Genomic DNA, 26578 nt, shown 5'->3' with positions numbered 1-26578 from the left:
TTAGTTTACAAAAGACGAAACTGACCTCAGCTTCAGCCCGTGCACCCAAGGTCACTGCTAAAAGAGTGGCAGTGCTGGGATCTGAGGGCAGTCCAAGATTTGCTTTTTGAAACCCTGTGAAAGTTTTTAACAAGCCCAGTAATTTCCTTATCCTAGGAGCTGATAGGAACGAATGCCTGTGAATTCCATGAGGAGCTCTGAGTTCATTGGACTTTGAAGGAGCAAAAGATTTTGACATGTATGGGGCTGAGTAACCTAGCCTGGGCTTTTGAAAAGTGAAGGGGGGCACCCACAAAGCCTGAGAAGCATCTGCTTTCCCCAGCCGTAGCACCTCATGCCTCCTGGATAGCTGGGCATGCGGCTGAAGGTCTTTCATGGGCACTGTTGTACCATCTGTCTGTAGAACAAAGTATACATGATTTTCTGGCCCACCCAGGAGAAGGTGTGTCCTCTGGTGAGACTCTGTGGTGACCAAGGGCTTCTTTTCTGTCTAGCCCCAAGTCTGGGTAACTCTGTTGTCCATTCAGTGTCCTGAGCACCAGCATCTCATTTTCCTATTGACAGTTTTGCTGCTGCTCTGCAGCATTATGAAGGCATTGATTTGGAAAAGACATGCAGCCAGAAATAGAAGCTTTAAAGTACAGATTTAATTATTTATTGTGGTTTTTTGCAACCCCTATTCCAACCAGAATTTTCAGACCAAATTATGTGTCCCAAAGAAGTGTACTTCAGAGCTGAAGTGTTGCCTAAAGCTTTAAGGTGGGACTTGATAGGTTTGCATATTAGAGTATTAGAAATATTGGTAAGCAATGAGACTTTTTTTTCCCAAATGTGGAGAGTGTTGTCATTCTTGTAGCTGGTTTCAGCTTCAGTGAGCTTTCTAAACATGGCTGCTTGCTTGTTAAGAATACGACTCTGTTTGTATTCTTTCCCATAACTAAAGGTAGTCCTTTGTCTAGAAGAATGTAATATAAAACACAAATGGTCGGAAATAGGTTTTTTAAAAAATACAAAGCACTATTAACCTGCCTCTGCCTATGAACCCTTGAAATTAGCTGGGGTTACATTTTAATACAGCATTTTGAGCCAAATTATTTTTAGTCTCTGTGGAGAGAACCCTTTTCATTTAAAGGGATTAAAAGAATGCTGGACCAATTTCAGTTGCTTTAAAATGCACATTTGGGGCCTTTTTTGTGTTCTCTCAAGTTCTAAAGAAAAGAACATTTTAAGGGCACTCTGTAAACTGCTTTACAGTATTGGCTTTCAAATGTAAGTACAACTTTACCTAGGAGAGAAAATGATGGATAACATACGCCTTGAATATTTTCTTTGGGAGTAATAAAGTTTTACCTTTATATTTTGATTTCTTCTTTTAAACATTTTTCATCATGGGAATATCATCTCCTCTGTTCTTATTACCCAAAGGAAAATATTTAAATGTCTCATATCAGAAACATCTGCTATACTATAGCCAAACTTTGAATCAGAAGAGAAATTTAGAACATCTTGTCAGCATAGACCTGCAATCCTGAGGTCATCATCTCTTTAGACCTTGCAGGAGGGAGCTTCTACTGAAAAAAGCCTAGACTTCGGAATTGTAGGTTTCAATTCTGCCCATACCTTGCATTCTGGGAAATGTCATTTGACCTCTCTGGGCTTGTTTCTGCAGCAGTAAAATGGAAATAAATCTCAACTTACATGGTTACTGTACAGTTTAGGAGAGAATGCACATGGGGAGTCTCCTGTAACAACTGGTATATAACTGGGAGCTCTAGTCATAATATAGCAGTAATTGACAGTGTTTACTGCCTACTAGCCTCTGTTCTAAGGGTTTTATGTGTAACTCATTAAAGCCTCATGAAAACCTCCTAAGATAGATATTATGTTAATATCCCCATTTTATGAGAAAACTGAGGCACACACGTTAACATCCGCCTTTTACAGATGAGAAAACTGAGGCCGGGAGAGTTTTGTGTGCTCTGTGTTATAGAGCTAGTAAATGCGTGTTGTATGCAACAACAGTAGGTGCCCCATAAGTGCTTGTTGAATGAGTATATGAAGGAATTTCCATAACTTACTAAGATGGGAACTTTTTCTGGAGGTCCACGCTTCCTCCACAAAATGTGTTTTCTTCAGAGCCCTGTACTCAATTCTCCTGTGCACCTCCTTTCACCTTAGAGAGCTGGTGCCAAACCCCGCATCAGCATTTCTACTGAGTTTTCTGCAGCACAGATGGTCCCCATAGCCAATCTGAATCTAATCGCCTTGAAGGGACTATGAAAGATTCACTTGGTAAATACAGATCTTTGAAAGCAGCACCCCTCGAGCAAGAGCTGGCCCCGTGTTTCTATAAAGGACCAGACAGTAAAGATTTTCAATTCTGCAGACCATAGCGTCTCTGTCACAACTTCCCTGTTGTAGGTTGAAAGCAGCCACAGACAATAAATAAATGGATGGGCGCAGCCGTGTTCCAAGAAGGCTTTATTTACAGAAAGAAGCTGGCTGGCCACATTTGACAGGAGAGCTGTCTTTTGTCAACCCTGCTACATAGCAGTGCTTTTCCCTGCTTTGCAGTGCCTAGGCATACCTTTTTAGATAGAGATGCTTGGGTGCTACCTCAGTAAAAGGCTGATATTCAGAAAAAGTAAAATGATTTCTCTCACACAGTTGTGAAAAGGAACACAGATTAACGATTCTGTTTTACTTGGGTTAAGGAATTCGGCAGACACTGTAAGCAATTCAAAGGGAATAAATCAAAAAGCATACGCATATATTGAGTGAAGGGATTGAATTGCATAATGGCGGTAAATCTGATTTTTTTCCTGCAGGGTGGGGAGGGAAGTCAGTCAAAACTGGACAATGACCATTGTAATGTCTACCAGTTACCTATCATTTAAAGAGTTGCATGTGTGGCTTAGTGATAAACAATCTGCATGCAATGCAGGAGACGCAGGAGATTTGAGTTTGATTCCTGGGTCAGGAAGATCCACTGGAGGAGGAAATGGCAACCCACTCCAGTATTTTTGCTTGGGAAATCCCATGGACAGAGGAGCCTGGTGGGCTACAGTCCATGGGGTTGCAAAAGAGTCAGACACAACTGAGTGACAGAGTGACTGAGCACCCACACACCCCTAAAAGCTCAAGGGCATTGAGAGCTTCGAACATGATGATCTGGAGGGGTGTGCCATGTGTAGACAATGCAGAGCTCTCCTTTGAAACACGTATTTCATCCACCTCCAGGAGACTGGTCCTGTAGGTTCTGTGTTATGCTTAGAAATCTGCATATTCAAAGCGATGGTCCAGCAGGAAGACTTCCTACCACACTTTGAGTAACATCCTATGAAGGTTCGTTGTTCGCCTGCTCTTTTTCCTTTTTTCTGCTCCATGCTCCTCTCCTCTGATTTAGGGAAACCAACCCCATCTTGTGAGGTTCTCCCATACAGTTGACCAGACAGGTGACAAATAGTTTTTTTTTGTTGTTGTCGGATGCAGTGGGGACAGGGGAAGTTTGGATATTGAGCAACATTCATTCTCATCTTCTATGTTTACTGTTTGCTCATGTCAGGGAGAGGGACTGAAAGGATGGAGGGGGAGACTTAACCTGAATTGATAATAAAAATAGTTTAGAGGAACTAAGGAAAGGATGCTTGCCACAGAGGATGAGTGAACCTTGAATGCTCTTGGTATAGTTGGAGGAAGGTAGAGAGAGACTGGGAGAATTAGGCCAGTGCTGGAAGGGGCTGTAGGGTGGACACAGACTGGGAAAGCAGGGAGCATGAGTTTTAAACAATCAGGAGTACAGAGACTTCAATAACACATTAGGGAACTCAGAACACATTAAGTTGGCCTTCGTTTATACGTTTGCTTTCCCGCACATCTTTAACCGCCAGCCCTGTCTTGGTCCATCAGATGCTGTTCCTCTTTGGCCAGATCAGCAAACCTGTCTTGTGAGTTTCCGGAGGATGGGGAAGTCCAGAAAAACCTCACTGTCAGCAAGCTGACTTCCTTTTGGCCAAGTTTTCTCCCTGTCTGAAAAAGCAAAGGGGCGGATGGGTGGGTGTCCTTGATACAGAGTATCTGGAAATTATCGGCAAGTGAGGGTGGTTGAGATGGAATTTCCCTCTGACTTGCTTTCCAGTATATCAGAGTGAAGGTGGGAGAGAGAAGAATTCAGTGCCCCCTGCCCCTTCAAAGTCTTTCATTCAAACAGTTCAAGCTTCTCAGACTGGAGCCCTAGTCCCAGAGCCACCTTGGAAATGATATCATTTCATACTAGTGGGAGAGCCTTCATGTGAATTCCTTAGCTTGGTGAGTTCAGCATTTAAAGGGCAGACATTTTCCCATCCCCTCATTCTCTGAAAGATGATGTGCAGGGGCTTTCAGGGAAAAGGGCCACAGGGACACCAGGGAACACAAGGGAAAAATGGCTGTGTGGAGTTGGGAGTTGGTGGTGGCAGGTGGGAGGCATTCCTGGTGGCAGACACGGGACAAGGGGTTGGTGATGCTGCAAGCTGAATGGCTTTACTTCCTGGTGTCTAAATGCTGGCTTTGAACACAGTATGCTCCTTCAACACCTGCATCTTATTGAGAGTTTCATCCCTATTTTGTCTTCTCCTTGAGAGTAAATCTCAGAACTTGCCTGTGTTGCTGGCAATGTCGAGTTATTATTCACTCTGAAGTCTAAGCCAAAGATATGAGTGTCAAGAGCTTAAGTGATAAGAATGCCCTGGCCGTAGGCGCTGCTGCCCCTGGGCTATCCCAGGTCTCCTGCTTGAGCAGGAGGCAGAGGTGGCAGCAGCCATGGCAGCTGTCTGGGCCCTACTTCTACCAGGAATGTCGCACCAGGGCCTGCCCTGCCTGGATCAGGGATGCCCGTGTGTGCCCCGCAGACTGCCACCCAGCACCTGCTATGTTCGCTTTGCTCACAGTATTTGGTGCCTCCTGAAAGAACCCGGCAAGTGTGCTGTTCCCTTTTTGCAGGGGTTATTCTGCCTGCCCTCACTTTGTTTCCACTCCAGGGCACCTGGGATGGGAAGGGTGATCAGTGTTATTCACCTCAGTAAGGCATGCCCTCTGCATTGAGTCCCTCTCAGCAAGTGACTCAGAAGGTCTTTGAGTTGTTTCTGAAATGATCCTTGGCCACTTAATTTTAGAGTTAACCACAGAAGTTGGGAAAGGCAGGAGCCTGTTTCCAGGCAGGACAGATTGTCCTTTGAGATTCGGAACCCTTACTTCCTAGTTTGGACTGGAAATCCAAGCAGCTCTGTGACTTCCACCTTCTGTGTTCTTATTCTCTGTTCTGTATTCATGGACTGCCGGCTCAGCATACTGAGACTCAACTGCAAAATTGTATACAGTTGAAGAATGGAATTTTAGGATTGTTTGGGGCTGTTCTGCATTGTATACATCATCTTTTTATTGGGGGGTTGTAGATACCAATGGGCTTCCCTAGTGGCTCAGATGGTAAAGAATCTGCCTGCAGTGCAGGAGACCTGGGTTCAATACCTGGGTCAGGAAGATCCCCTGGAGAAGGGAATGCCAACCCACTCCAGTACTCTTACCTGGAGAGTCCCATGGACAGAGGAACCCAGTGGGCTACAGTCCATGGGGTTGCAAAGATTCGGACATGCTCAACTTAGTGACTAAACAACAAACAGATGTAGTACTCTGCTTCTAGATCTTTGAAGCGAGTCCTAAAATTTTCAGGCTGCAGGCCTTGGCCAGTATATCAGTTATCAGTCTTGAAATTAGTTTTCTAAAAGAATTTGAAGTTTTTCCTGCTTACTTCTAGGATCTAAACTTTCTTTAATTTGCCTGGGACTGAAAGGCTACAAGTAACTGAATTTCCTTGATACTAAATAAAAAGCTGTAACTTTGGTTAAGACTCTGCTAGTACATGATATCTTGCTTTAGATCAGGATTGAGTCCTACTTGGAAAGGTCGAAGTGAAGTGTTTAGTTGCTCAGTCATGTCTGACTCTTTGCCACCCCATGGACTGGGGCTCACCAGGCTCCTCTGTCCATGGAATTCTCCAGGCCAGAATACTAGAATGGGTAGCCATTCCCCTCTCCAGGAGATCTTTCTGACCCAGGGATCGACCCCACGTCTCCTGCATTGCAGGCAGAGTCTTAACCCTGTGAGCCACCGGGGAAGCTCTGGAAAAGTAGAGGAGATGATAACCATGCTGGCAATTCACCTTCAGTAGAGTGTAATGTAAGATGATGGCGAGGCAAAGAAAAACAGCCATATTTCTTGCATCTGTTTAATTTTGCTTTCAATAACTCATTCAGTTGAGGCTTGGTTCTTTTCTTTCTTTCTTTGGTAATGAGCACATGATAGCATGATCCATTAAGCAGTGTGCAAATAATAGTTGTGTACTTCTCTGTTTCTGGGAGAAATTTGCCTACTGAGGTTTAGAAGAAGCTGGTTTTTTTCCTCATTTACACAGCAAGCAATATGATTTGGGAGGTGGAATCCAGAGATCTGAGGTCAGAGGAGTCAAATTCTCATCAAGATTTTCTAGTCTTAAATGGCTGACTTTGAAGAAATTGCAATGGAATTAGTTTTTTTTTTTTTTTAAAATTTCAATCTGCACATTTGGGGACAACCTTTTCTTATGTCACAGGAAGGTTGTAGGGTTCTACGGGGAGACTGTGTGAGATAGCACTTTGTAAACATTGAAGTGTGACCCTGGTCATTAAAAAAAAATTGTTTTTAAATTTTATTTAATTCATTCATTTTTCAATTGAAGTATACTTGATGAAAGTGAAAGAGGAGAATGAAAAAGCTGGCTTAAAACTCAGCATTCAAAAAACAAAGATCATGGCATCTGGTCCCACCACTTCATGGCAAATAGATGGGGAAACAGTGGAAACAGTGGCAGATTTTATTTTCTCGGGCTCCAAAATCACTGCAGATGGTGACTGTAGCCATGAAATTAAAAGATGCTTTCTCATTGGAAGAAATGCAATGACAAACCTAGACAGCATATTAAAAAGCAGAGACATTACTGACAAAGGTCCATCTATTCAAAGCTATGGTTTTTCCAGTAGTCATGTATGGATGTGGGAGTTGGACTATAAAGAAAGCTGAGCGCTGAAGAAATTGATGCTTTTGAACTGTGGTGTTGGAGAAGACTCTTGAGAGTCCCTTGGACAGCAAGGAGATCAAATCACTTATTCCTAAAGGAAATCAGTCCTGAATATTCATTGAAAGGACTGGTGCTGAAGCTGCAATACTTTGGCACCTGATGCAAAGAGCCAACTCGTTGGGAAAGATCCTGATGCTGGGAAAGACTGAAGGCAGTAGGAGAAGGGGATGACAGAGGATGAGATGGTTGGATGGCATCACTGACTTGATGGACATGAGTTTGAGTAAGCTCTGGGAGTTGATGATGGACAGGGAAGCCTGGAGTGCTGCAGTCCATGGGATTGCAAAAAGTCAGACACAACTGAGCGACTGAACTGAACTGATAGTTGATGTACAATACTGTATAAGTTTCAGATGTACAAGACGGCGATTCACAGTTTTTAAAGGTTATATTCCACTTAAAGTCATTATAGAATATTGGCTGAATTCCCTGTGTTGTACAAGATCATGGTTCATTTTATTTATTCCCCTTTGCAAGTGTGACTGGCAGACCCGATGATTTCTGAGAAGCTTGGCTTTCACTGGAATGACGAGATAAGTTACTGGAGCGAAGGGCATGTGGTGAGTGAGATCAAAGGCCTTCCTGGAGCTCAGCTTCCTTTCCCCCAGTTAAGCAAGAATAGGACTGAACTTCAGTGGCTGAGAGTTTTAAAGCTTGCCATACATTTTAGGAATTTTTCTTAACTTGGCTTACAAAGCACCCCATTCTCTGGCTTTCCCTTATAACTCACTGGTTTGCTCAGCTTCCTTTTGTAGGTCATCTGCTCCTCAATCTGTATGTAGTTGGGTCCCAGATCTCAGTGTGTGCCTCTTTTCTTGAAAGTAGTTCCCTCAGTGACCTTATTCTATGTCATGATTTTTTAAATACTAAGTAAATCCCCCAAACTCCCAGACTTTCTCCTGAAATCCAAACCCCTGTCCCGCTGCCTTATCTATTTCAATGTCTCCAACTCAATGTGTCCCCAGTCTAACCTGATCCTCTTCTTTCAACAACAAAGACCCACCAAGAACCAGTTCTACTTGCAGTTGTACCCTTCCTTAAGCTCCCACTTCTTTCTTTCCCAAATTATTTTCTAGATATTTCTTCATGTTCTTCCCCTTCCTCACCAAGGGTGACATGAAGGAGAAATAGGTATCCCAGTTTTAGAATTGAAACACGTTGTCACCCACTTATTTGAAGGCTGAGGCCACAAGTCCAGGGTCTCCCACCCAGGTATCATGGATTCTTGTTTTCTCAGCAAACAGCTGTGTGAACTTTGGGGTGGGACCTTTCCCAGCCATCTCAATGGAATTATTTATAGAGTCATAATAGCCCAGGCTGGCTCCAGGAAAGAGGTGCAACCAAATAATATATCAGCCATAATTTTCCATTCAGCATTTCCATTTTCTCTCCAGTCAACCACAATCCTCAGCCCTCAAGAGTGCTGTTATTTAAAACTGTGAATCATAAAGCTGTATCAAGTCTACCAGCCAGAAGAAATGTTGCCAGATGGTTTCTGACCAGGTACATCTCTTGAGACCCTGAAAACCAGCTTCATGATGCAAGGTGCTTTGGAAGGGCAAATTATTATATTTATTTTCAGGTTATTAAATTATTTATACGTGCTAGCAGTGGAGATATTTCTCTGCTTTCCAACTAATAAATGTTGACTGCTCTTACTAGGGTCTCAATAGGACTGAGTAAGCTCACAGTGACCTGTGAGTTCTGAGTAACCTTAGAAGTAGGTTTCAGTATTAATGGCCTCTGAACTAAAAATTGTTGCCTAGAAATATTTCCTAGACCCTAAAAGATTAAGGTGAGAAAAAACAAATCAAGGCCGAATCTGGCTTGATTATAAGTACTGTATTTAATCTTTCTGTAGCTTGCTTACTCAAATTAAAAAGCAAAAATATAATAAGTGGCCAGTCATTGCAGGTGATGGTTCTCAACCTTGGGTGCACATTGGTGTCCCCAGGGTGCTTGGGGAACCCTGCTGCCTAGGTTCCACCCCCCAGAGAGTCTAATTGAATTGGTTTTGGGTGGTAACCAGGCATCAGGATTTTTGAAAACTCCCCATGTGCTCAGATGCTCAATCATGTCCCACTCTTTGTGACCACATGGATTGTAGCCTGCCAGGCTCGTCTATCCATGGGATTCTCCAGACAAGAATACTGGAGTGGGTTGCCATTTCCTCCTCCAGGGGATCTTTCAGACCCAGGGATTGAACCTGTGTCTCTTATATCACCTGCATTGGCAGGTGTATTCTTTACCACTAGCGCCACCTGGGGAGCCCTATGTGATGCTAATGTGCAACCAAGGGTTGAGAATTCTCCTAAGAGGGACTTAAAAATACTTTGTAGACATCTGTCCTAATTTTTTGTTTTCGGGAGGAGACAGAGCCTCCTTGGGATTTTCCAGATCTTTTACTTATTTGTGGGAGATATGAAAATGAAAAACAGTTCCCCGTCACCTATAAACATGATACTTTTGTAGACTTTGGAGCACTAGCCACATGTCCATCACCAGTTCCCATGGCATGGAGCAGATACATTTCATGCCCTGTTCAGTTTAAGAGGTTCTTATTAGCATCTCCCATAATGTGTGTAAGTCCTGAGACCAGCTCACCATCACCTAGTTGGTAAGTGGCAGACTTGACATTTGAACGCTGATCCCATATCATCCTCCATTGTTCCCCATCTGCTGGCTGCAAGAGAGGACGTCTTTGCTAAATAGCCACCATATAATTCCACATGAACAAGAAAAATAATGTTAAAGGAGACATTTGTGGGGCTTAACTGTATGAGCAGCTAGGTCTACATGAAGGTAGCTACTGTGCATTGATGGCTCAGTGAAAGACTGAAGATTAAGTGGATAGGAGAAAGAATGGAGTAGACAGCCCGGGACAGGGGACTCAGAGCACAGGTGGAAGTGTTAGTGTTGAACAGGTGGAAGGACACATCTTAGGGAGGAAGGAGCAGTGTGGTTACAAGAACTTTTAGAGGTCTGGCAGGAAGTTACGGTGAGCTTTATTTCTGATGACTTCCATTGTTCTTTGTGAAGTCCCCTACATAGGCACCAATTCTATTCTGAGAGCATGTTCGGAAGTCCAATTTATAAGTCCAACAGAGTTAACGGAGGTACCCAAGTAACACAATCAGCCATATAGTACTGCACTGTAATAGGTTTATAATACTTGTCACACACATAATACATAAAAAGCAAACAAAAAAATAAACGTGTTTAATCTTACAGTGTGATATCTTGAAAGGTACAGAAGTACCAGCTACACCATAGCTTTTACACTTGCTTCCAGACATCCTGGCCTTGAAATAACCTGTGCTACTGTAGGGATAACCACTAGACCATTCAGGTCTGACCTAAATCAAATCCCTTAAGAATATACAGTGGAAGTGAGAAATAGATATAAGGGACTAGATCTGATAGACAGAGAGCCTGATGAACTATGGATGGAGGTTCGTGACATTGTACAGGAGACAGGGATCAAGACCATCCCCATGGAAAAGAAATACAAAAAGGCAAAATGGTTGTCTGAGGAGGTCTTACAAATAGCTGTGAAAAGAAGAGAAGCAAAAAGCAAAGGAGAAAAGGAAAGATATTCCCATTTGAATGCAGAGTTCCAAAGAATAGCCAGGAGAGATAAGAAAGCCTTCCTCAGCAATCAATGCAAAGAAATAGAGGAAAACAACAGAATGGAAAAGACTAGAGATCTCTTCAAGAAAATTAGAGATACCAAGGGAACATTTCATGCAAAAATGGGCTCGATAAAGGACAGAAATGGTATGGACCTAACAGAAGCAGAAGATATTAAGAAGAGGTGGCAAGAATACACTGAAGAACTGTACAAAAAACGATCTTCATGACCCAGATAATCACGATGGTGTGATCACTCACCTAGAGCCAGACATCCTGGAATGTGAAGTCAAGTGGGCCTTAGGAAGCATCACTACAAACAAAGCTAGTGGATGTGATGGAATTCCAGTTGAGCTATTTCAAATCCTGAAAGATGATGCTGTGAAAGTGCTGCACTCAATATGCCAGCAAATTTGGAAAACTCAGCAGTGGCCACAGGACTGGAAAAGGTCCGTTTTCATTCCAGTCCCTAAGAAAGGCAATCCCAAAGAATGCTCAAACTACCGCACAATTGTGCTCATCTCACATGCTAGTAAAGTAATGCTCAAAATTCTCCAAGCCAGGCTTCAGCAATATGTGAACTGAGAACTTTCAGATGTTCAAGCTGGTTTTAGAAAAGGCAGAGGAACTAGAGATCAAATTGTCAATATCTGCTGGATCATCGAAAAAGCAAGAGAGTTCCAGAAAAACATCTATTTCTGCTTTATTGACTATGCCAAAGCCTTCGACTGTGTGGATCACAATAAACTGTGGAAAATTCTGAAGGAGATGGGAATACCAGACCACCTGACCTGCCTCTTGCAAAACTTGTATGCAGGTCAGGAAGCAACAGTTAGAACTGGACATGGAACAACAGACTGGTTCCAAATAGGAAAAGGAGTACGTCAAGGTTGTATATTGTCACCCTGCTTATGTAATTTATATGCAGAGTACATCATGAGAAATGCTGGGCTGGAGGAAGCACAAGCTGGAATCAAGATTGCTGGGAGAAATATCAATAACATCAGATATGTAGATGACACCACCCTTATGGCAGAAAGTGAAGAGGAACTAAAAAGCCTCTTGATGAAAGTGAAAGAGGAGAGTGAAAAAGTTGGCTTAAAGCTCAACATTCAGAAAACTAAGATCATGGCATCTGGTCCCATCACCTCATGGGAAATAGATGGGGAGACAGTGGAAACAGTGTCAGACTTTATTTTTGGGGGCTTCAAAATCACTGCAGATGGTGACTGCAGCCATGACATTAAAAGACGCTTACTCCTTGGAAGGAAAGTTATGACCAACCTAGATAGCATATTAAAAAGCAGAGACATTACTTTGCCAACCAAGGTCCGTCTGGTCAAGGCTATGGTTTTTCCAGTGGTCATGTATGGATGTGAGAGTTGGACTGTGAAGAAAGCTGAGTGCCGAAAAATTGATGCTTTTGAACTGTGGTGTTGGAGAAGACTCTTGAGAGTCCCTTGGACTGCAAGGAGATCCAACCAGTCCATCCTGAAGGAGATAAGTCCTGGGTGTTCATTGGAAGGACTGATGTTGAAGCTGCAACTCCAGTACTTTGGCCACCTCATGCAAAGAGTTGACACACTGGAAAAGACCCTGATGCTGGGAGGGATTGGGGGCAGGAGGAGAAGGGGATGACAGAGGATGAGATGGCTGGATGGCATCACTGACTTGATGGACATGAGTTTGAGTAAACTCCGGGAGTTTGTGATGGACAGGGAGGCCTGGCGTGCTGCGATTCATGGAGTCACAAAGAGTCAGACATGACTGAGTGACTGAACTGAACTGAACTGTACTCTATGGAGTAACGTGCAGTGAAGTCCATAAAAGCACAACCAGGATGCATGCACATGACAATGTTCACCAGATATGTGACCTTATGTGATTGGACATGTGAACACACGTTTGCATCTTTGAACATTTGCAACTTGAAGGTTCGTATATAGGGGACTTGCTCTATTAAGAAATAAGTTATCTGTGGGAACTTCATGAGGCGGGGTGGGTGGTTTGAGGGGATGTTTGAAAAAAACCCTTGTGGAGAGTGGGAAAGAGATACTAGGGAGATAATAGAGGTAGTGTCAAGAATTCATGAAGGATGGAAAGTATGTGAAAGTGTCACTGCACACTGTGTTTCTTGCTCACTACTAGTTTTTCTTTCAGTACTCAGCATTGTGCCTGGCAGATTTTGAATAAATGGCTGACTTACCAATTAATAAATTAGTAACACTAAGGAAGTGAGAGATGGGAAAATGGGAGGGTATGGACATAGAGTGGGATATGAATTTAGTCTTCTGGATGGTGAGTGTTTCCAGGTGCTGACAAATTTTGGGCTATGGCCACAGGAGTAGATGGCAGCAGTGATATGGAGGTAAAGACCATTTCCGTTGGGGGATACCTCAGGCCTGAGATGCTAAAAGTAAGAAACCACCCTGGATGATAGGGAATGGGTGGGTGGGTGTTAGTTACTCAGTCGAGTCTGACTCTTTTTGTGACCCGTGAACTACAGCCTGTGTCCATGGGATTTCCCAGGCAAGAATACTAGAGTATTCTTCTCTAGGGGATCTTCTTGACCCAGGGGTGGAATCTGGGTCTCCTACATTGCAGGTGGATTCTTTACCATCTGAGCCACCAAGGAAGCCCCGTTAGGGCATGGAGTGGAGAGTAAAACTGCGAACCACTTGTCAATCTTTAAAAACATAAAGAGATTGGTACTCTATAGGAAGAGGTAGAGTGTGGTCTGAGCATCAGCTGTTCACAAGCGGAAGGACAATGGCCTGGAAGTGGCGTTGGGTCATAATAAAGATTGTAAGAAGCTTCATGGCCATGAGTGTGTTGGGTATAGGAGCAGAGGCCACAGAAGACATGGGATCCTCAGAGGAGAGCTGGGTTCTGCAGAGGGCAGGAGTTGAAAGGGACATTCCAGGGAGAGGAGCTTATTCTTTAACAAAGGAGCTGAGTTTCACTGAGAAGACTTCCCCCCCCGCCCAGGAGACCTGCAGTTGGAGTCACTAAAGCATTGGTATAAGTTTGAGACATCCAGACTTTACATGATAATCTGGCCCTGACATGCCTCAACATGTCTCTGAGAATCTTGGCTGTGTTTACTCATCTGCAGGTGGTTAGCCAGTTAGCCGGTGATCTATGCACACCTATCGCCACACCCTAAGTTCATCATTCACAAGATGTTCTCAACTGTATTACCTCATTGTGATTTTGACAATCTGAAAAATGTTAACATCTCCAAGATGCATAGATTGAGAACTCTGACCCAGTGTGCTTTCTTCTTCCTAAATTCTGTACATTGCTAAATTCTGTCCCCACTTGCTTTTCTAGACCACCTGCCAGAGTGGCTTTCTTGGGTGCATGCATGCTAAGTCGCTTCAGTCGTCTCTAACTCTTTGCAACCCCATGGATTGTAGCCCACCAGGCTTTTCTGTCCGTGGGAGTTCTCCAGGCAAGAATACTGGATTGGGTTGCTGTGCTGGATTGGGTTGTCGTGTTGTTGTTGTCCTTCTCCAAGGGATCTTCCAGGACCAGAGATCAGACTCACATCTCTTACATCTCCTGCATTGGCAGATTCTTTACCACTAGCACCACCTGGGAAGCCTGGCTTTCTTGGGAGACAGGACTAACAGCAGGGGAGGGGGGTTATGAGAGCCTTACTGAGAGAGACCCAGAGCACCTCTGCCTGTGGCCAAATACAAATGAGAACCTCTGACCTAAGGAAATTAGTGGAATGAGGGATGTTTTGCATTTTTATAGCTGTTTTTGATGGCCATTCACTTTTAGGTCTTAGATAATCTTTGGCTTGGGCTAAGAAGCCTAAATATAGACAAGAACTATGCTGTGTATTTCAAATTTTTCTCTTTTATATTCTTACTAAAGTTTGCAACCGTTTTGTTCAATAGAAATAGAACGTGAAAATACTAATAAATAACCAACAAGGACCTACTGTATAGCACAGGGAACTATAGTCAATATTTTCTAATAACCTATAAGGGAAAACAAACTGAAAAATAATATATATAATTGAATATATATATATTCAGTGATTCAGATATATGTGTGTGTGTATGTGTATATATATATATATATATATATGTATGTATATCTGTGCTGTATCACTGTGCTGTACACCCAAAACTAACACAACATTGTAAATCAACTGTACTTTGATTTTTAAAAATGTCAAAAAATGGGACTTCCAAAAAAAAAATGGGACTTCCTTGGTGGTCTAGTGGTTAAGATTCCATGCTTCCACTTGCAGGGGGTATGGATTCGATCCTTGGTCTGGGAACTGAAATCCTATATGCCACACAGCATGGCCAAAAATAAGCAAAATAAAATTTGTTCAAAAACATTTAAAAAGTAAAATATGTATATATATATACATATATATATATATAAAATGTGAGCCTCATTTTTCTGGTGCCCACATTGAAAGATAAAAAGAGGTAAAATGCATGAAATGTTTTTCATTCTTATTTTGCAGTCTGTCTTTGAAACCCGGTGTGTAGGTCGCACTTATGGCCCATCTCTGTTTGCATTAGCCATGTTTCAAGTGCGTGGTGGCCACGGTGGCTGGTGTTTCTTCCTATAATGGGTAGCGCAGACCTGACAGTATTAAGAGGGTGGTGTGTCATGTGGAGAACCTTTTACCACAGCTCTCATATTTTGTTATTGTTAACTGAATCATTTTGATTAAATTTGGGGTGATACATTCCAAGTTGTCTCAGTTACGTCCGTAGTCATCACACCGTTCATTTGATTATCCTTCAGCACCTTGTTGCTTTTTGAGTAGGTTTGGAGGAGACCTTGTGGAAAACCACTGCTGTTTCTGAAAGAGCCTTGGAGTGGCAAAGCTAATCAGGAATAATTCAGCCTGACTGTGATGCAGGACTGCATTCATGTGGCCACATATGCATGATTACAGATTCAAGGCTATAGTTACTCCTCTTAGGAAATTGGGCAGGAGGTGTGATACTCAGCACAAAAATATCTAAGAGCACTAGAACTTGTTGTAGCTTAATGCTGCTCTGACCTAAGGGCCTGCAGTGCCCTGAAGCTAGTAGTACACGTGTAGGTAGGACTTTCAGAAATCTGGCCCTTCTCAAATGGCCGCTTTTCCACCCAGACTTGTTTCATCTTTAGATCTCTGCTCAATTTAGTATTTGTTGTTGTACAATGGTGGTAGTGGAAACCAGGCCGTTCTCCTCTAAATGGCATTGGTGGGGGGAGGAATAGTTTGGGATTAACATATACTACACTATTGCATATAAAGTAAATAAACAATGAGGACCTACCATCTAGCACAAGGAACTAGAGGAAAAAATAAATGTCACTGGCTTTTTTTTTTTGTAAAGGGAGAGGCCAGAGGAACTCAGGAATTGGTCTAACTATATAGTTATGGCCAAATGAGTCTGGCTTCTAGCTTCTGCAATATTGTACTATGGTAGGTTTAGGATTCTTGCGGTGGTGCTTGAGAAAAAGAATGAGGCATTTTCAAGCTTTGGATTGTTTGTTACAAAGGAGAAAAGAGCAAAATGCGATCATTTTAGTTTAGCTAGTTAGTGTCCAGTTACAATCCACAAGGGCTTCCCACGTGGCACTAGTGGTAAAGAACCTGCCTGCCGATGCAGGAGACATAAGAGGCCCAGGTTTGATCCCTGGGTTGGAAAGATCCCCTGGAGGAGGGCATGGCAGCCCATTCCAGTATTCTTGCCTGGAGAATCCCATGCACAGAGGAGCCTGGCGGGCTACAGTCCATAGGGTCACAAAGCATTGGACATGACTGAAGTGACTTAGCACGTCCACACACACAATCCACAATGTCCAAGTCAGTTTAGAAAATGGTTGTGTCCTTTCTCTAGTCTAAAATGTGTTACGTTTGTGATGCTCTGTTACGTTTGTGATTTTGATTTATGGCTGAACGTGTACTTGTTTCTAGGAGAAAATAGGTATCAGATATACCTCTCTGGTCTATAGCTATTTTATATTCATGATTTTTAAAAATCAACAGACTGTGGGTTTAAAGGGTGGTAAATGCATGGGCTTGCCTAAGAAATATTATTATAAATGGGTTTGGTGTTTTTGTTTTGTTTTATTTTTAGTTTGTGTTTCCATTTCCCATGGTAGGACCACATTTACCCTAATTTAGACTCAAAGTTGGGCCCAATAGTGAGGATTATGCCACAGTGGTATGCTTGGGTAAAGACTGTTTCTGGCTGTAGCAATATCCTTAATATAATGTGATTTAAAACCAAAACATGTCTTCAAATGGGGACTTAATATATATAGGGCAGTTTTTGCACATAGCTCAACAGTTCTGATAAAACGATTATCTTATGTTTATAATATACCTTTAGATCATTTAGGGGGCCAGCATTTCTGTCCTCCTACCCCTGATTTTTTCCTTCTGCTTTTTATAGTTTTCTTTTTGGTAGAGTCTAGGATAGATTTGAAGCTGAAACTCCAGTATTTTGACCACCTGATGTGAAGAGCTGACTCATTTGAAAAGACCCTGATGCCAGGAAAGATTGAGGGCAGGAGGAGAAGGGGATGACAGAGGATGAGATGATTGGATGGTATCACTGACTCGATGGACATGGCTTTGGGTAGACTCCGGGAGTTGGTGATGGACAGGGAGGCCTGGTGTGCTGCGGTTCATGGGGTCGCAAAGAGTCGGACACAACTGAATGACTGAACTGAACTGAGGATAGATCTGGGCTTCTGTGGTGGCTCAGATGGTAAAGAATCTGCCTGCAATGTAGGAGACAATGTAGGAGAACTTGGGGAGACCCAAGTTTGATCTCTAGGTCAGGAAGATCCCTTGGAGAAGGGAATGGCAACCCACTCCAGTATTCGTGCCTGGAGAATCCCATGGACAGAGGACCCTGGTAGGCCACAGTCCATGGGATCGCAAAGAGTCAGGTATGACTGAGCAACTAACACACACACACAGAGTAGATTGAGATGATCTATTATTATTCCCGAGTCACCTGGAGAAGACCACTATAACACTGCATCGCTATCATGCGGAAATGTCCCATCTGTGACAAGTGAGTAGTGCTCCTGTCCATAAGTACACAGTGCAAGAGCAGGAGAACCAAGAGCTGGATTCATCTTCATTTATACCTTTCTTAGGGGCAAAGTGAGACAGCTAGACTCCCCCCCACCCCGGCATTTTTGCTTCTGAATTTTATGATTTTTTTTCCCTTTAAATCAAGTAAGTGATCAGTTTGCTAGATTCTTTATTAATCATAGGTGTAAGAACTTTTTAAACACAAACTGCTTTAAATTTTCTTATTTTTTTTAATCCACTGATCTTAGAAGTATCTTCCATCTGAGTCTTTAAACATCAATTATGAGTTTACTTTTTATTCTAGCCTCCTAGTGGTGGTGGTCTCAGGGCATTTTGTGGCAGGAAGCTTGGGTGAACATATTAAAGGTGAACTGGTGAGGATCAGCCTTTGAATTGCCTTAGTCCTTTTGAAAATTTCACTTCCCCACCTATTTGCATAGAGATCAATCAGTGAGCATTGTTTCTTTGTTTGGAAGTTTCTCCAAAATGGGGAGGTTGCTATGGTTTTAAGACATCACCTCTATTGCTCTCCTAACTTGGGAGATGCAGGTTGAAGAAAGAGCAGTTACTTCTTGGCTGTGTGATCTGTCATTGTTGTTTAGTCACTCAGTGTCTGACTCTGTGACGCTATGGACTGTAGCTCTCCAGGCGCCTCTGTTCATGGAATTTTCCAGGCAAGAATACTGGAATGGGTTGCCGTTTCCTTCTCCAGAGGATCTTCCCGACTCGGGGATTGAACCAGCTTCTCCTGCATTGGCAGGTGAATTCTTTACCACTGAGCCACCAGGGAAGCCCACGTGATCTGTTATACCTTAGGATAAAGTTGAATGTTATTTGCCTAAACTCTCAGCTTTCATTGGTGTTATGATGTTACTTGTCCAGGATAATGGTTCCAATAGGTGTTATACTTCCAAAGGCTTTTGCAGATCTAATAAATCTGTGCTGTATCTTAAGCAATGAAATCTGTAGTCTTAGGACTGTGTAGAAGATACATCAGTTAGAGAACATTCTCTAGTGAATTGGTTCTAAAATTACACCTACCTTAATTGGTGTAAATTGCTTGCCATCTAATTGAGCTAATACCATTAAGGTTTCATCAGTCTGGCATTCTGAAGTCACCCCAGACAATTGATCTTCATTTTGTACCTGTAGCAGTGATGATGCTAATTGGTAAAATTCCACAGCACGGAGTTGTAGGATTCCAGGATAGTGTTTCATTGGTTGGTTTGTATAAGACTCTCCTTTTACATCCAAATCAGTGGCTATTAACCCTTTTTAGACCATTTTATTTCTGAGCAATGCTGCTATAAGATAATCTACAAAGCAGAATCATCAGAATATTCAGTTTGAGCTGGGGGCAAAAAAAATTGTCTTAACAAGCAGAGCCAGAGTTCATTTTAGCTGTTAATTCTGTTGAGTTACTGTACTTTTCAGAGTTCACTTCCATTTGCCCGCTGGCAGCTAGAAAGGAAGGTTTGAAATGGTTGGCCTTCTGGCATTTAATTAATCTTGGAAAAGGTTGAAGTCCGGTTTGATTTCATGACTGAATACCGTAATAGTCGTTGACTGTCATTTGTCAGTGTTACACTGTCAGGAAGCTATCTCTACCAAGTGTGACACATGTGAATGGCTCTTATCAGGGAGGGGACACTTTGAAGATTTGAATATTGAGTGATTTCATTATTGTCATCACTATTAATGAGAAAAAATTTTGCTCTACTATTCAAGAATATAAACCAGATTGTTAAGTGATAAAGAGGAAGAAAAATCATCTGTAGGAGGGCAAACCTCAGGGGGGTATTCAGCCACATAGGGAGAGAAGACTAGAGTCATTTGGTTTAGATTTTCTTTTACTGAAGAAGTCTTTCCCACTGTTTCCTGGATCAAGGAAAATCCAACCTCCAGAGATGGGGCACATATAACCCCATGAAGTAGTCTAAGGCAATGTACTATAGGTTTATTTACAAAGACATTTTATTGTTTTGTTCTTTTAAAAAGAATTTTTTGACATATAGTTGATTTATTATACAATGTTTTGGTAATTTCTGCTGTATAGCAAAAATTTTTTCTTTTTCATATTCTTTCCTATTATGATTTATCACAGAATATTGAATATAGTTCCCTGTGCTATACAGTAGGACCTTGTTGTTTATCCATCCTATATATAATAGTTTGCAGCTGCTAATCCCAAGCTCCCAATCCTTCCCTCCCCTCCCCTCCCCCTTGGCAACCACAAGTCTGTCCTCTATATCTATGAGTCTGTTTGTGTTTCATAGATAGGTTCATTTGTGTTGTATTTTTAGATTCCACATATAAGTGATATCATATGATATTTGTCTTTCTCTTTCTGACTTGCTTCACTTAGTGTGATAAGCTCTAGTTGCATCCATGTTGCTGCAAAGCGTTATTTCATTCTTTTTTATGACTGAGCAATATTCCATTGTGTGTGTATATATATGTGTGTGTGTGTGTGTACACACACAACTTCATCCATTCATCTGTCAATGGACATTTAGATTGTTTCCATGTCTTAGCTTTTGTATTTAGTGCTACTGTGAACATAGGGGTGCATGTATCTTTTTGAATTAGAATTTTGCAAAGACATTTTCTTGAACGTGCCTTCTTAAAACATTTATATTTTTGGTCTTGGTTTTGTTTTGGGGTGCAAAGCAGAATAAGTTCACTTGTATTTGCATGTGATAAAAATTTTTGTAAAAGAGATCTTTAACAATTTCCTGATGCTAAAGCCAGCTCAGTTTAAACTGTTAAGGAGAAGATGTATTTTAGTTTTCTAAGAAGCAGGTCATTCTCATTCATTCAACCATCAGCTAGTTATTGAGTACATCCTTTGAATAAGACCTTACTACAAAGTTAAATAATACCTGAATTTGGCTTTAAGAGCCATAGTCCAGTAATAGAAGCTATGTACACAAATGGTGGTTACAAAGTGGACCAGTACTCCTATGCTGCTGCTGCTGCTGCTAAGTCGCTTCAGTCGTGTCTGACTCTATGCGACCCCATAGACGGCAGCCCACCAGGCTCCCCCGTCCCTGGGATTCTCCAGGCAAGAACACTGGAGTGGGTTGCCATTTCCTCCTCCAGTGCATGAAAGTGAAAAATGAAAGCGAAGTCGCTCAGTCGTGTCCAACTCTTAGCGACCCCATGGACCGCAGCCCACCAGGCTCCTCCGTCCATGGGATTTTCCAGGCAAGAGGACCGGAGTGGGGTGCCATTGCCTTCTCCTATAGATGGTAATAAATTTAAATTTTAAAAGTGCTTCTGATGTTTTTCAGTGAAGTAATTTTTACATCAGAAAACTTTTGTTAACTGATTAGTATAGAATTTATAGTGTTGACTGAGGTAGAGATTCAGCTATTTCTCCAAGTAAATCTAGATGGTGAATTTCATCGTGAGAAATTTCTTCAACATTCACAAAGAAAATATGTTCTCTGACTTTAAAAAAAAAAAACTTTTTTCTTTTTATCCATTTGTTATGGAATTTGAAATTTGGATATTTTGTTCATGTCATTGTGAACTAGTTATTGGGTCATATAGCTAATGGAGCATTTCTTATTTATGAGTTAGTGTCATCCAGTCTCTTAGGTTTTGTTTTCCTTTTATATTTCCAAATACTTTCTCAATTTGGATGAAGTAGTCTTCCCTGGGGGCTCAGACGGTAAAGAATCTGCCTACAATGCAGGAGACCTGTGTTCAATCCCTGGGTTAGGAAGACCCCCTGGGGAAGTGAATGGCAATCCACTCCAGTGTTCTTGCCTGGGATAATCCTCAGGACAAAGGAACCTGGCGGGCTACAGTTCATGGGGTTGTCAAGAGTTGGACAGGACTGAGAGACTAACACTTTCACTTTCATGCAGACCATAGGAAACATATATTTAATACCTATAGTTTGTATTGTTGTTTTGTTTTTAAAATGCATATCATTTTTAAGGATCTTTTATTCTGGGTTTTTAGATATCTACCTCTTTGCTAATATATATATTTTTAAATTTTGTGACCTAACTCCTGTCTTCAAATTTTATTATATTTGAGATGACTTACAGATGCCTATGTCAGAACTCGTTCAGTCATATTAGGAAAAGATTGATGTCAGATAGCACTATTATCCTAGTTCATGGTGGTTAATACTTGGAAAGTATGCTAATCAAAATATTTAGAATGAGTCATTCTCACTTTTTTACTTTTGTTTAAAATTATCTTTTGGCCACGGCTCGTGGCATGTGGGATCATAGTTCCCTGACCAGGGATCAAACCTGTGCCCCCTACATTGGAAGTGCAGAGTCTTAACCACTGGACCACCAGGGAAGTCCCTTGACTGGCTTTTAGGAATGGGCAGGAGAGAGTCTCCATGATAGCAGCATTCCTAGTTCCTCTGTCTGCTTGGGGACTTATTCTCAGCATCCAGAGTTTTTGCCTTCTTGCCCCCTTTCCTTCATGATGGGCTTCACATTTATTGACACAGCTCTTTACAGTATCCAGAGGGTCCCCATAAAACTTCTTTGCAGCCTCTTGGTGCCTTGTGAGAGAGGCCAACGACATCACAAAACTGAGACTCAGAGGTGTAAAAACTAGCACTTGAATGTCAGCTGTCTGATCCTGCTAACCCTCGGCTGCCTGTCATATAAGCTGATAAGAAGCTGTGGTCAGGAGGGGTCTGGAAGTGAGCCCTTCTGCTCACTTGAACAAAGGTGAGAACACTTAGCTCAGACAAAGGCCACAAGAGAAGCAGGGTGTGGTCCAGCAGGCAGGGCCATAGCCCTGGTTCTGACTCCACCATGAACATGCAGGCAGGGGTCACGGTCTGGTCCTGGAACTTTGATATCTGCTGACTGGATTCCATGCAGCTTCTATTACTGCCCTCTCTGATCCTCCTGGTTTGAGAGCAACCTTCCACAGAGGGTCCTTCTATGATTTCTGGGGCTTCCTCGATGGCTCAAGCATTACAGAATCTGCCTGCAATGCAGGAGACTCAGGGCCGATCCCTGGGTCAGGAAGATCTCCTGAAGGAGGAAATGGCAACCTACTGTGATTTATGATTTCCCACTACAAAAATAAAGGACATCCTTACCCTGAACCCCAAAGTTTGGAAAAGAGCTAATTAATCTAGTCAGTGAAATCGATTTGAGGTTAATTTTATTTATTTTATTTTTACTTGGCAATGCCATGCAGCATGCAGGATCTTAGTTCCCTGACCAGGGATCGAACCTGTGCCCTCTTTATTGGATGTGCAGCATCTTAACCACTGGACCACTAAGGAAGTCCCAATTTTAGATTAATTTTAAAGGAAACATGCCCCAGGACCTACTTTGAATTTTGTACTCAAACTTGAGTGGAGGAAGGATTTTCCAGCAGAGGCACCTTTAAAGAAAGTAAACTGTCGTGGACTATCTCTTCTGTTAAATTTTGTTGAATTTTGGCATGACTTTTGGGTGCAGAGGCAATGTCAGAAAAAGATGTTGCTTTTGAACTATTTCCATTTCCCTGAGAAAGATGGTGTAGGTCTCTGGTTAAATCACTTGTGAAACTGACACCACTTCCCATCCTTTATTGATGAAAATTAATGATACTTCACTTTTAGAAATGTCCTTGCCAGAAAGAGAAGAAAAGTAAAGCAGGCTTAGGAAACCTTGAGAAAAGTGATAACTGTGATAATGTTTGTTGAAAAGTTACTGTATGCTCCACACTGTGTCATCTTCATTTAATCCTTTGTAGAACCTTGCATTATACTACCTTTTTAGATAGTAATTTAACAGAAAAGGAAACTGAGGTAGAGAGTGTGTGACTCTCCCATTGCAAACTCCAGAGAGGGGCTATACAGACCTTAGATGGTGACTAGTACCCTCACAAATTTCACTGCCAAGCTTCCTATTTCTGGTCAAGGATTCAATTAGTCATTTCCAGATAAAACTTTGAAAATTCCTTGCTGAAAGCTCCACTAATGTGTGTGTGTGTGCGTGCGTGCGTGTGTGCCTGTGTTTAGTCATTCAGTTGCAACCAACTCTTTGCAACTCCATGGAATATAGCCTGCCAGGCTCCTCTGTCCGTGGGATTTCCCAGCAAGAATACTGGAGTGGGTTGTCGTTTCCTTCAGGGGGTCTTCCTGACCCAGGAATCAAACCCGTGTCTTCTGCATTGGCAGGCAGATTCTTTACCACTGAGCCACCAGGGAAGCCCTACTATTGTGTACATACTTGCTAATTAGGAGGTTATTTTCCAAACTTCTACAGATTGTACTCTAGCCTCAGACAGGCCACATTTGAGCCAAATAGTGCAAAACCCTCTTGCTGTTGATTAGAATAGCTAAGAATATCTGCCCTCTTCACACTTGAATAAGTCAAGCCACTTAACCATAAGACAGAAGCCGTTTCTTTTTTGTTTTCTTTTCCCCTTGCTCAAATTGTTTCATAACCAGTACTCTGAGTGAATAGCTATTATTCACCCTTTCCTGGTAGAGAAACATTTAACACTGCAGATTAAGCTCTGTTCCAAAGAGTTGTCGCTGTTCCCAGTCAAATGTTTTAACACACTTAGGATCTGTGAGACCACTAGGCTAATCTCCAAGGTTGTGTTTGGATGAGAATTAACACAGAGACAGTAGAACAATGTGGAAAAAGATGAAACTCTAGCCCCAAGGCCATTGATGACACCAATATTGAGGTCAATGCTGAGGTACCTGCTGGAATGCGCCAGGCCGGGGATCTCCCAGGCCTTGTACCCCCTTGTGACCAACAGTCAGGATGAGGGCCAGGCAGGGATTTTTTTCCCCATTCCTTCTCTCATCAGACTATTGTCCTATTGTAGAAACATCCCAGGGCACATTGCCAAGCTGTCACAAAGCGTGTGCCTGTAAGAAATTACCCCTTCATAACTCAACATCATTGTTGCATCCTGACTTTCTAAGAGGATTTTCCTTAGCTGGCCACACTGGGAGTCCCTGTGTCCTGGCTGTGATTTCAGCTTACTGCTGCTTTATCCTGCCAACTGGCCTTTGGGTATCCTAATGGGCAGATTTCCTTCCTGTCAAATTCCAAAAGTGCTTGTAAGTCTCTTATACTTCAACTAAAACAAACCAACCAACAAAAAACCCCCAAAGTGCAGTTTTTAATTCCTATGACCCATGAGTTCCCGTGAATCCACTTACTCTGATGTGGCTTTAAACCTCATACACTATGGCACATATTTGCTTCCGCTAAGATTTCCCCCAGAGAAGGCAATGGCACCCCACTCCAGTACTCTTGCCTGGAAAATCCCATGGACGGAGGAGCCTGGTAGGCTGCAGTCCATGGGGTTGCGAAGAGTCAGACATGACTGAGCGACTTCACTATCACTTTTCACTTTTATGCATTGGAGAAGGAAATGGCAACCCACTCCAGTGTTCTTGCCTGGAGAATCCCAGGGATGGGGTCGCACAGAGTCAGACATGACTGAAGTGACTTAGCAGTAGCAGTAGCAAGATTTCCCCAGTTGGCTTCCATTTTACATGTTCAAGGTGGTGTCTATATCTAGGAGATATGTAATCTTGCACCTTTGGTCCTGGACTTAGAAACATCACTACAGGCATTGCCTCGTTTCCATTCTGAGTCCCTAGGGTGGCCCAGTTCAGTAGAGCTTGTTTTCCTTCACGCACTGCTTTATGATTGTTATGGTTGAGGACACTGAACTCAGATTTTCCTTCCTGGTTGCCTCTTGAAGCGCTGCCATCTTTCCCCACAGGAGAGCAAGCCCCTGCTGATAGGAAATCTCTCCATGTGCACGTGGCATTGTGCCAGCATTGATGGCTGCCAATGGTTTTGTCTAGTTGCGAGCAGCTGATTTTCCCTGGATGGTGGACTAGGCCACACAGGGGGCCCATTGGCACAGTAGGCTCTTCACTGAGAGATGCTTCTTTGTGGAGAAGTTCCTCTGCTGTGCTTGGGGTTCCCACACACATTTGTGACAGTTGAATGATGCAAAAAAAAAAAAAAAGCTTTACATGTTGCTGTGGTTTGGGGCTTATTGTGAGGCAGAGGACATGTCAAGATTAGGGTATGCTGCAAGCCCCTTAAGAGGTAATAGATTGCCCCAGCCCCAAGTGGGCCAGCTGGCTGTTACATTGGTGCTGTACACCCCCCCAGGAAACCACTCCCCCCACTCTCTAGAGCCTGTTGAAGAAAAGTATTAAGGATTCCACACTGTGTGCCCTGACTTGGCTGGACATGGCATAGGGCCCTGGCTAATAACTCTGTGAGGGCGAAAACAGGGCAGCTCTCTAGAACTGGGCACCCTTGGGAGCTGAATCTCTCTCCCCTCTCACTCCCCAGTTCTGGCAAAATGCTGCAGCCTCTGATCTTCTAGTTTTTGATTGAAATTGTGTGGATTTTTGTCCTTAACTCTATGTGGTGCACTCTCTAAAAACACAGAGGGCAGGACACCCTCTGGGGTACAAGGAGTGCTACTTATAAAAAAGTTTTTCAGTAGAATAGAAAACACTAGGATACATGCTCAGAGCGAGGGTAAGCATTGTTTTGAGAAACTCTCATTTACATTGTATATACAGGGTTTCGATATAAATCTTATTTCTTACATAGATTGATCATGGTCAAGTCTGAAGCCCTTGACTGTGAGATGAATCTCAAATTGTCTCCCATTCCCATAAACAGAGTGCCTGGTGGCTCAGATGGTAAAGAATCTGCCTGAAATGCAGGAGACCTGGGTTCGAT

The 26578-nt window shown here is 42.6% G+C and overlaps 1 protein-coding gene and 1 non-coding gene across 2 annotated transcripts in view; one reads left to right on the top strand and one right to left on the bottom strand.

Annotated features, from left to right (window-relative positions):
• TSPAN7 (tetraspanin 7) overlaps positions 1 to 26578 on the top strand; it is a 127314-nt gene that overhangs the window by 47846 nt on the left and 52890 nt on the right. The gene's annotated exons all lie outside the window — the stretch shown is intronic.
• On the bottom strand, positions 22112 to 22184 carry TRNAG-UCC (transfer RNA glycine (anticodon UCC)). Its single transcript has one exon. It is a non-coding gene; the product is annotated as a tRNA-Gly (tRNA).

The sequence above is a fragment of the Dama dama genome, chromosome X (assembly GCF_033118175.1).
Source record: "Dama dama isolate Ldn47 chromosome X, ASM3311817v1, whole genome shotgun sequence".
Classification (NCBI taxonomy): domain Eukaryota; kingdom Metazoa; phylum Chordata; class Mammalia; order Artiodactyla; family Cervidae; genus Dama; species Dama dama.
The sequence above is the reverse complement of the archived record's forward strand: the minus strand, read 5'-3'. Positions and strand labels throughout refer to the sequence as shown.